This window comes from Leucopleurus acutus, assembly GCF_964270905.1.
Source record: "Leucopleurus acutus genome assembly, chromosome: 9".
Classification (NCBI taxonomy): Eukaryota; Metazoa; Chordata; class Mammalia; order Artiodactyla; family Delphinidae; genus Leucopleurus; species Leucopleurus acutus.
This window is the reverse complement of record NC_139144.1, coordinates 97,287,374-97,298,499: the sequence shown is the minus strand read 5'-3', so window position 1 is coordinate 97,298,499 and position 11,126 is coordinate 97,287,374.

Below are 11,126 nucleotides of genomic sequence, written 5' to 3'. Positions count from 1 at the left end.
TATCTGGGTCTATTGACTGTGTCACTGAACTTAACGGAAAGCTCTTTTTGGTCCTAAGTCCAATAATACTTTTTTTTTTTTTTTTTTGCGGTACGCGGGCCTCTCCCGTTGCGGAGTACAGGCTCCGGACGCGCAGGCTCAGCGGCCATGGCTCACGGGCCCAGCCGCTCCGCGGCATGTGGGATCCTCCCGGACTGGGGCGCGAACCCGCGTCCCCTGCATCGGCAGGCGGACTCCCAACCACTGCGCCACCAGGGAAGCCCCCCAATAATACTTTTAATAACAACATTAGGAATGCTGCTTGTTGGTTTTCCACATTTAAAATAAATTCATAGATAAAGCATAGAAGACTGAACTATAGTTACAGAACAGCATATTCCAGTGCAAAAGGAGCATGTTGCTTTCAGAAGTTAGAAAGTAGAAAATGGGAGAAGTCATTGGAAGTCAAGGGGAGCTAATATAGTCTTTTTGTATCATGTGGAGTTGATAGTCATTAACTATAAATAGTAGAACAAGAAATTGCAACTTAAAATCATTCAATAATTTTGAGGCAACAAGAATAAGGAATACAAGTAGTAATATAACTCTTAACATTTGGGAGGAGGAGAGGGGGAATTTGAGGGCAACGGAAGTGACGTTTCAGTCCTCATCTTTTACGGTGATGAGTCAATGGATATTGTTTACAGATGGATAAAGCAATGTGTATGTGTGCATGTATTGGGTACATGCACTTGGACCTATGACAGTAACCACCCCAAAACTAAAGCCAGAAATCAACAAAAACATAGCTTCTGGGAAGTGGAAATGGAGATGAGGAGGGAGACTGATGGTTTTCACAAAACACCTTTTCAGCATTTGATTTTTTTTTGACCCAAAGCTGGTATTACTTTGATAATAATAATTTTAAAAAGTGAAACAACTTTAATTTCATTTCTGTAATTTTTTGGGGGGAGAGTTATAAATGAGGAACATTGTTATGTTTTTATAAGTATTGGTAATCTAATTTTAAAAAAGCCATACCTGAGAATTTGAGTTATGAGGCTTTTAATAGCTTTCTAGCAATCAGGCTATTTCACAAGAAAGTAAAACCTCACAATATTACCAGAAACAGTGACAAACAATCGTGACACGTGACATGTACTTCCCCAATTATCTATTACTTACTTTGGGGAGCTGCTTGATGAAGAATCTAATTGTTTCCATAAATATTTTCTCACAGGTGATGGCTTTTTTTTTTTTTTTTTTTTTTTTTGGCCGTGCTGTGAGGCATGTGGAATCTTAGCTCCCCGGCCAGAGGTGGAACCCGTGCCCCCTGCAGTGGAAGCCCGGAGTCTCAACCACTGTACCACCAGGGAAGTCCCTCACCTATTTCCAGCTGCCCATAGCTATGTTTTGATATTTATTGACTTAATGTCTTCATTAAGACATTAAGAATAATAAGATGGGAAAAGGTGTTGACAAAATTGGCCTACCAGTTTTCTCGGCATCCAGTATGTTATTCAAAATTCATTTGCTAAGGGGAAAAAATACCATGCCATCATTTTGGATATCAAGTACTTAAAAAAAATAACAGAATCTTTAGGAGGGATCAAATCACAAATAAAGATGAGACGTTTCACACCTGAAACAGTCATGTTCCTTCCTGGACAGCTTTCATGGTGTCAACAAAAAGTCGTATTATTTGTTGGTAGCTTTTAAGGACGGTACATGTGAGGAATGCTGTCTAGTGCAGCTAAGTCTTTGGCCCATTGAGGACACCACCCAAGGTGTCCATGTTTATCCATTGTCCTATAGACTGGTTATGAAATGGGGAAGGGCAGTTCACCCTTTTTTTGTCTCAGGACGGTGGCCCTTTCCACTCCAGGTCATGAGCAATGACTCCATCTAAAGTCCAGACCTGCTCTGAATAGATTCAAGTGATCTATAGGATCTCCTTCACGCTTGAGAGTTTCAAGGTCTTTATTGATTTTGCTCTTTGCCTATATTTTTCCCTTCTTACAAGTCCATGGACGTTGAAGTTCAGAAAATGGGACCTTTAGGACAAGCTTCTGCTTCTTCCTGATAAGAAAAAGAAATAGTGCTTCTATTTCAGAAGGAATTTAACCTAATTCTTTGCAGGTAGGAAGAGAAGGAGGAATAAGTTCTTTTGGTGAATTTATTATAGATTAAGATCTGGAGATTAGTGATTCAACTTTAGTTGCTACCCTTATATGGCTTTATAAAAAAATAACGAAATGGCCATCGTGTATCATTCATTTACCATGTATAAATTATCTTAATTATTGTTCTGGACTCCCTTGTGAGATCAGCATTATTACCCCTCTCACTTTTAGATGATGAAGTTAAAATTTGGAAAGTGTAGTTGTTTGCTCAAGGATAAACAGGTTATTCTTACCATTCCTTGCACTTGCCACACTTGTGGTTATTTTGTTGTCATTGTTGGTACTATTGTTGTTAAATAATTCAGTTTTTTAAAAGATTCAGCCCAGTTTTCTTCTCTGAGCCTTCTCGTAACTACTGGTTCCTCAGATTTTGTTTTCAGTTGATTTTTAGTCTCTAGTTCTTTACATCTCTTTCTGGCCTTCTCAGGTTGACTGTAGGTGACGTTACCCTTGCTCTAGGGCTGAGTGAAAGAAATTCTTTTGTTAAAAAAGTCAGCAGATGTTATGGGGGATGCTCCTTTATCACTAATGTACTAGAACTTAGAGAGGCGGCTTTCTAGGGCTTGTCATACCAATAGTGACGGTAAATTAGAAACAATTTTTTCGTGTATAGAAAATAAAGGACTCAATCAGAGAGATGTTTTACATTTTAGATTTATACATGTTGACCGAAAAACATGCACAACCTAAAAGTTGAGAGTTCTGTTCTATTCGGCAGACAAAACTGAGGCCTTAAGCCCGGGACGCAGCATCTCAGCTAACTCTGAGAGACTGGGTAAAGGTAAAGGGGGAATAGGTAAAGGGGGTGGGGGGAAGCCAGGATATAGGAGTTTTTGCAACAAAGACCACCTAGTCGGAACATCAAAAGATTACTATCAATTAAAGCAAACCAGATATCTCAAGTTAAGGAATTTAGCACTTTTCTAGGTATGGGAAGATGCAAGAATCTGGGCTCACTGAAGTCATTGCTTTGATGTGCACGGAAGCTGTTGGGGTCAGTAGCCTGTGCTTTCTCATCCTGGGTTTCCTCAGGCTGCACCGTCAGGGGGTGCCTGCCGTATCTGATGGTTTGATGGCGGGCATTCTGTTTCCATCCTGAATTCCCTCAGGGCTCCCCATCTGGGTGGCTGTAATGTGATGGCTCGATGGCTGCAACATCCTTTGTTTACTGGTGACGGCAGGTAATATTTTTCATTCACGTAAGCAAACACTATTAAGCAGACAAAGATTTTACGTTGGTAGAAATCTCACCGAACATTCTTCAGTATGAAAAAAATTTATTTCTAGTTTAAGAAAAGGAAGGAAATCTAAAAAAAAACCAATTCAACAAAGCAGACTTAAACCACTTTATAAATGTAAGCATAATGAAGAAAGCATAGGAGATCAGAAAGCTCAAAAGGGAGGGATGTCAATAACAAAACTGATTTATACATCTAGCGATGAACAATCCCGTTCAAAACGCACAAAATAGGAACTCATTCTAAAACTTCCAAATGGAGGTTCTCAGTGCATCTTGGCAAATTAAAGGCTCTGAGGAGAGCTGTGGTGATAAGCCTGTTTGCTATGGTTAATACAGCATTTCTTAAATTTATTGGACCAGAGACACATGCCCTCATAACCCAAGTTGACACACATTGAGAATATTCCTGGCCTTCAGAGAATGGCCATCACATATCATATGCTAGTTCTGGATAACTTGAGAAAAAAGTCTTTTCTGCCACTTGTGGCTGAAACAGACCAAAGATGGGGAAACACACGAGTGGCATTGGCCTTTATAGTAAGCATTTTTTTTTCTTTTTTTTTTTGCGGTACGCGGGCCTCTCACTGCTGTGGCCTCTCCTGTTGCGGAGGACAGGCTCCAGACGCGCAGGCTCAGCGGCCATGGCTCGCGGGCCCAGCCGCTCCACGGCATGTGGGATCCTCCTGGATCGGGGCATGAACCCGTGTCCCCTGCATCGGCAGGCGGACTCTCAACCACTGCGCCACCAGGGAAGCCCTATAGTAAACATTTTATAGGAAGCCTGGTGTGCTTTATACAGTAAGCATGACTTCATTCTCAACATTTAGTTACACATATCACAAAACACCTCTGATTTTATTTTTATTCATTTCTTGAATAGATTATATGTTTATACCGTTGAAAATTCAGAAGATACAAAGATGTATACAGCAAAAAATTCCCCTTCTCCTCTTGTCTCCTAGCCACACAATTAACTTCTTTGAAAGAAAATAATGTTACTAATTTCTTATTAAAATCTTCCAGAGAGAATTTATATAGGAAAGCAAACATACGCTCAAGTATTTTTAAAAAAACCCTTTTAAATACAAATGATAGTATAGTAAAGGCACTGCTTTTTATTTTTTATATTTATTTTTATATATTTTTTTGCGGTACGCGGGCCTCTCACTGTTGTGGCCTCTCCCGTTGCGGAGCACAGGCTCCGGACGCGCAGGTTCAGCAGCCATGGCTCATGGGCCCAGCCGCTCCGCGGCACGTGGGATCCTCCCGGACCGGGGCACGAACCCGTGTCCCCTGCATCGGCAGGCGGACTCTCAACCACTGCGCCACCAGGGAAGCCCAAGGCACAGCTTTTTAAACTTGTTTTTTAGCCCTAATGATACATTTGGAAGCTGTTCCATATCCACATATAAGCACGTTTGTATCTTTCTTTTCTCTTCTCCTCCTTGCCCTCTATTCTTTCTCCTTTCTATGGATGGATGTTGATGGATGTTTTGATTTTACTATTTTTTCTATTATAAAGAATAATGCAACAAATGTCACTTTTTGTGTATTCAAGTATATTTGTAAAATAAATCCCCCAAATAAAATTGCTAAGTAAATGTATGTACCTCCATAATTTTTTTAGCATTTCCTTTTTCTTTTTGTAAATTGAAGTCTATTTGCCATATAGTGTAAATTTAAGGTGTGCAACATGTTAATTTGAAACATTTATAAACTGTGATATGATTGCCATTGCAGCAATAATTAATACCTTTGTCACCTTACATAATGATCCTTTCTTTTTAGTGGTTGCAATCATTAACTTCTAGTCTTTTAGCAAGTTTGATGATTACAATACAAAATTGTTAGCTATATTCACCACTGTGCATTAGATTTCTAGAGCTTACTTACTACTCCTTGCAAATTTGTATTCTAAACAATTTCTGTCTTAACCTCCTACCCCGCATCCTCTGGTAACTACCATTTTACTCTCTGTTTTTACAAGTTTAGCTTTTTTTGATTCCATATACAAGTGATATCATAACAGTACTTCTCTTTCTCTGCCTGACTCATCTCTCTTAATGTAATGTCTTCAGGGTCCATCCATGTCGTTGCAAATGGCAGGATGTCTTTCTTTCTCATGACTGATATACCTTCATAATTTTCATAGGTCTTACTAAACTGCATTTGAGGAAGTAGCAATTAACACTCCATCAGTTTGTGAGATTGCGTGGTCCCTGTAATCGCCAGCACAGTGTGTGACCAAACTTTTTGATCTTTGCTAATCTGATGACTGAAAATTAGAGTAGTCTTAATTTTTCACTTGTTATAAGTTATGCTTATGGCTGAGCATTTTTAACTATTTTTGTTTCTTAGGTTTTGGAAAGCAATTTCATAAAATTGGAAATAAACATCAAGATGTTAAGTAAAAACAAAATGTCACAGAAATTTATATTCAGAGCCCAATTTTCTTTAACCACACATACGCACATTTAAAAAATATTAGCAAAAGCTGTCTCTGGATTGAAGGATAATGGGTGATTTACAATTTTTATTTCTGTATACCTTTTTGCATTTTGTAAGCTTTTAATTTTAAAAAGCCATCTTCATTTTCTGTAACTTCCAGATCATATTCTTTGCCAATGTTTAAATTTAGTAGTTGGTCTTATTGATTTATATGAGCCCTCTATATATTAGCAAAATTAGGGAGTCCCCTGGTTGCCTAGTGGTTAGGGTTTCGGGCTTTCACTGCTGTAGCCCAGGTTCAATCCCTGGTCGGGGAAGTGAGATCCTGCAAGCCCCATGGCGTGGCCAAAAAAACCGAAAAACAACCCCCCCCAAAAAACTAAGGATCCTTAATAAAAAAAAAAATAGCAAAATTAGCCTCTATCCAGGATGTGAGCAACAGATACTATTTCTCAGTTTTTTATTTGTCTTTGACTTTGCTTGTGGTAGTTTTTGCCATATGGAATCTTTATTTTATGTAATCAGGTTTAATAAACTTTTATGTTTTTTTCTTGTTTTATTTTTAGAAAGGTCTTCCCCAACTCCAAAGATAATTTTGAAGTCTCCAAGTTTTCTTCTAGCATTTAATTTTTTTAACATTAAGTCTTTGATCCATTTGGAATTTATCCTGGTATAAGATGTGGGAGATGCATCCCAATTTGTCTTTTTCCAGAAGGCTGTCTAACTGTTCTAACACCATTTATTTGAATAATCCATCATTTCCTTACTGTTTTGCTATACTACTTTTATCATATACTAAATTCTCATATTTCTGGACTTTCTACTTGGTTTCATTGGCTGTTTATTGTCCTGTATCACACTAGTTTGATTATGTTAGCTTCATAACATGTTTATCTCATGGGATTAATCCTCCCTCATTTTTTTGATTTGTATTCAGAATGTTTCTAGATATGCTTACTTTATTTTTCCACATGATGTTTGTAATCAGTTGGTATAGAAAAATTTTGGCATTTGTGTATATCACACTGAATTTTGATTCATTTATGGAAATGTTACATTTAATGACATTGATTCTTTCCACTCAATGACATGGTAGCTGTTCTACTTCTTCAAATTTCCTGTTGTGTACCTCTGGGGCATTTTATAGTAGTCTTCATGTAGATCTTGCTTATTTTTTGTTAACTTTATTGCTAATATTTTATCTTTTTTTTGCTCTTATAAGGGTTTTTCTTTCCCTTCCATATTTCATGCTATTATTATTTGTAATAATTTTTTCAGTTGTTTGAGTTTTTATTTATACCATTATATATTCTACATATAATACTTCTGTCTTTTCTAATTTTTAAAAATCCTTTCAAATTATTTCTCTTTTATAATTGCATTGGGTAGTATCTTGGGACAACATTAATTAATAGGGTGAAAGTGAACATCTTTGTCTTTTTCCTGAATTTAATATAAATAATAGTGTTCCCTCCTTAATGATGCTGAGTATCAGGTTAGGGTAGATACATTTTATCAAATTAAGAAATTATCCATCTATTATTTTATTAATATTTTAAAAATAGGAATTGATGTTGAATTTTGCTCATGTTTTTAAAGTATTTATAAAAATTACTATATGATTTTTCTCCTAAGTGTTAATATGTTAAATTGCATTGACACATTTTCTAATATTAAACCATCTTACTTTTATGGAATAAACTTGTATATTGGATCTCTTTGAGTTTTATTTAGCATTGTTGCCTAAATATTGGTAAGTGAGGTTGGTTTGTAGTTTTCTGGGAGACAGTTTTTTTTGTGTTTTGATATCAAAATTATATTGATTTTATAAAACAAATTTGGAAGCTTCTCTTAATTTTTATTCTGTGAAAGAATTTACATAGGCTTGAAATTACCTGCTTTTAAAAAGTCCTTGTAGGGCTTCCCTGTGCTCTGCAATGGGAGAGGCCACAGCAGTGAGAGGCCCGCGTATCGAAAAGAAAAAAAAAAAAAGTCCTTGTAATTCCCTTGTGAAGACATTTATTCTTAGCACTTTGGGGGTGTGGTTCTTGACAACTTTCTCTAGTTCAACTACAATGACTAATTCTGTTGGAGTCAATTTTAGTAAACTACATCTTTTCTAGAAACATCTATCTTATCTTGGTTTTCAAACTCTTATAGTTGAACAAAATAGATTCTTAAGAATATTGTAATTTTTCCAGTTTGTGGTAACTTTTCCTTTTTCAAAAATTTTGTGTATTCCTTTGTCTTTCTTTCTCAATTATATAAGTTAACACTAATTTTGTCTTTTTGCAATGAACCAATTCTTATATTCATTTTTAATTCTCTACCTTTTGATATTTCATTAAATGAATATTTAATGAATTATGTTTATAAATCGTGTTTTCCTTATGATTTCCTTAGATTTATTTTGTAATTATTTTTCTAAATTCTTGATTTGCGTTTATCATATTTAAAATTATTTCTTTTTTTTTTTTTGCGGTACGCGGGCCTCTCACTGTTGTGGCCTCTCCCGTTGTGGAGCACAGGCTCCGGACGCGCAGGCTCAGCGGCCATGGCTCACGGTCCCAGCCGCTCTGCGGCATGTGGGATCTTCCCGGACCGGGGCACGAACCCGTGTCCCCTGCATCGGCAGGCGGACTCTCAACCACTGCGCCACCAGGGAAGCCCTGTTTAGGGCTTCAATTTAAAACCTTTTAATTGAAGTATTTATACACAAATACATATATACATGTATAGCCACTTAATTTTTTTTTTTTTTAACATCTTTATTGGGGTATAATTGCTTTACAATGGTGTGTTAGTTTCTGCTTTACAACAAAGTGAATCAGTCATACATAAACATATGTTCCCATATGTCTTCCCTGTTGTGTCTCCCTCCCTCCCACCCTCCCTATCCCACCCCTCCAGGCTGTCACAAAGCACCAAGCCAATATCCCTGTGCCATGCGGCTGCTTCCCACTAGCTATCTACCTTACTACGTTTGTTAGTGTGTATATGCCCATGACTCTCTCTCGCCCTGTCACAGCTCACCCTTCCCCCTCCCCATAACCTCAAGTCCGTTCTCTAGGAGGTCTGCGTCTTTATTCCTGCTTTACCCCTAGGTTCTTCATGACATTTTTTTTTCTTAAATTCCATATATATGTGTTAGCATACGGTATTTGTCTTTTTCTTTCTGACTTACTTCACTGTGTATGACAGACTCTAGGTCTATCCACCTCATTACAAATAGCTCAATTTCGTTTCTTTTTATGGCTGAGTAATATTCCATTGTATATATGTGCCACATCTTCTTTATCCATTCATCCGATGACAGGCACTTAGGTTGTTTCCATCTCCGGGCTATTGTAAATAGAGCTGCAATGAACATTTTGGTACATGACTCTTTATGAATTTTGGTTTTCTCAGGGTATATGCCCAGTAGTGGGATTGCTGGGTCATATGGTAGTTCTATTTGTAGTTTTTTAAGGAACCTCCATACTGTTCTCCATAGTGGCTGAACCAATTCACATTCCCACCAGCAGTGCAAGAGTGTTCCCTTTTCTCCACACCCTCTCCAGCATTTATTGTTTCTAGATTTTTTGATGATGGCCATTCTGACTGGTGTGAGATGATATCTCATTGTAGTTTTGATTTGCATTTCTCTAATGATTAATGATGTTGAGCATTCTTTCATGTGTTTGTTGGCAGTCTGTATATCTTCTTTGGAGAAATGTCTATTTAGGTTTTCTGCCCATTTTTGGATTGGGTTGTTTGTTTTCTTGTTATTGAGCTGCATGAGCTGCTTGTAAATTTTGGAGATTAATCCTTTGTCGGTTGCTTCATTTGCAAATATTTTCTCCCATTCTGAGGGTTGTCTTTTGGTCCTGTTTATGGTTTCCTTTGCTGTGCAAAAGCTTTGAAGTTTCATTAGGTCCCATTTGTTTATTTTTGTTTTTATTTCCATTACTCTAGGAGGTGGGTCAGAAAGGATCTTGCTGTGATTTATGTCATAGAGTGTTCTGCCTATGTTTTCCTCTAAGAGTTTGATAGTTTCTGGCCTTACATTTAGGTCTTTAATCCATTTTGAGCTTATTTTTGTGTATGGTGTTAGGGAGTGATCTAATCTCATACTTTTACATGTACCTGTCCAGTTTTCCCAGCACCACTTATTGAAGAGGCTGTCCTTTCTCCATTGTACATTACTGCCACCTTTATCAAAGATAAGGTGTCCATATGTGCGTGGGTTTATCTCTGGGCTTTCTATCCTGTTCCATTGATCTATCTTTCTGTTTTTGTGCCAGTACCATACCGTCTTGATAACTGTAGCTTTGTAGTATAGTCTGAAGTCAGGGAGCCTGATTCCTCCAGTTCCTTCTTTCGTTCTCAAGATTGCTTTGGCTATTCGGGGTCTTTTGTGTTTCCATACAAATTGTGAAATTTTTTGTTCTAGTTCTGTGAAAAATGCCAGTGGTAGTTTGATAGGGATTGCATTGAATCTATAGATTGCTTTGGGTAGTAGAGTCATTTTCACAATGTTGATTCTTCCAATCCAAGAACATGGTATATCTCTCCATCTATTTGTATCATCTTTAATTTCTTTCATCAGTGTCTTATAATTTTCTGCATACAGGTCTTTTGTCTCCTTAGGTAGGTTTATTCCTAGATATTTTATTCTTTTTGTTGCAATGGTAAATGGGAGTGTTTTCTTGATTTCACTTTCAGATTTTTCATCATTAGTATATAGGAATGCCAGAGATTTCTGTGCATTAATTTTGTATCCTGCCACTTTACCAAATTCATTGATTAGCTCTAGTAATTTTCTGGTAGCATCTTTAGGGTTCTCTATGTATAGGATCATGTCATCTGCAAACAGTGACAGCTTTACTTCTTCTTTTCCGATTTGGATTCCTTTTATTTCCTTTTCTTCTCTGATTGCTGTGGCTAAAACTTCCAAAACAATGTTGAATAATAGCGGTGAGAGTGGGCAACCTTGTCTTGTTCCTGATCTTAGTGGAAATGCTTTCAGTTTTTCACCATTGAGGATGATGTTGGCTGTGGGCTTGTCATATATGGCCTTTATTATGTTGAGGAAAGTTCCCTCTATGCCTACTTTCTGCAGGGTTTTTATCATAAATGGGTGTTGAATTTTGTCAAAAGCTTTCTCTGCATCTATTGAGATGATCATATGGTTTTTCTCCTTCAATTTGTTAATATGGTTTATCACATTGATAGATTTGCGTATATTGAAGAATCCTTGCATTCCTGGAATAAACCCCACTTGATCATGGTGTATG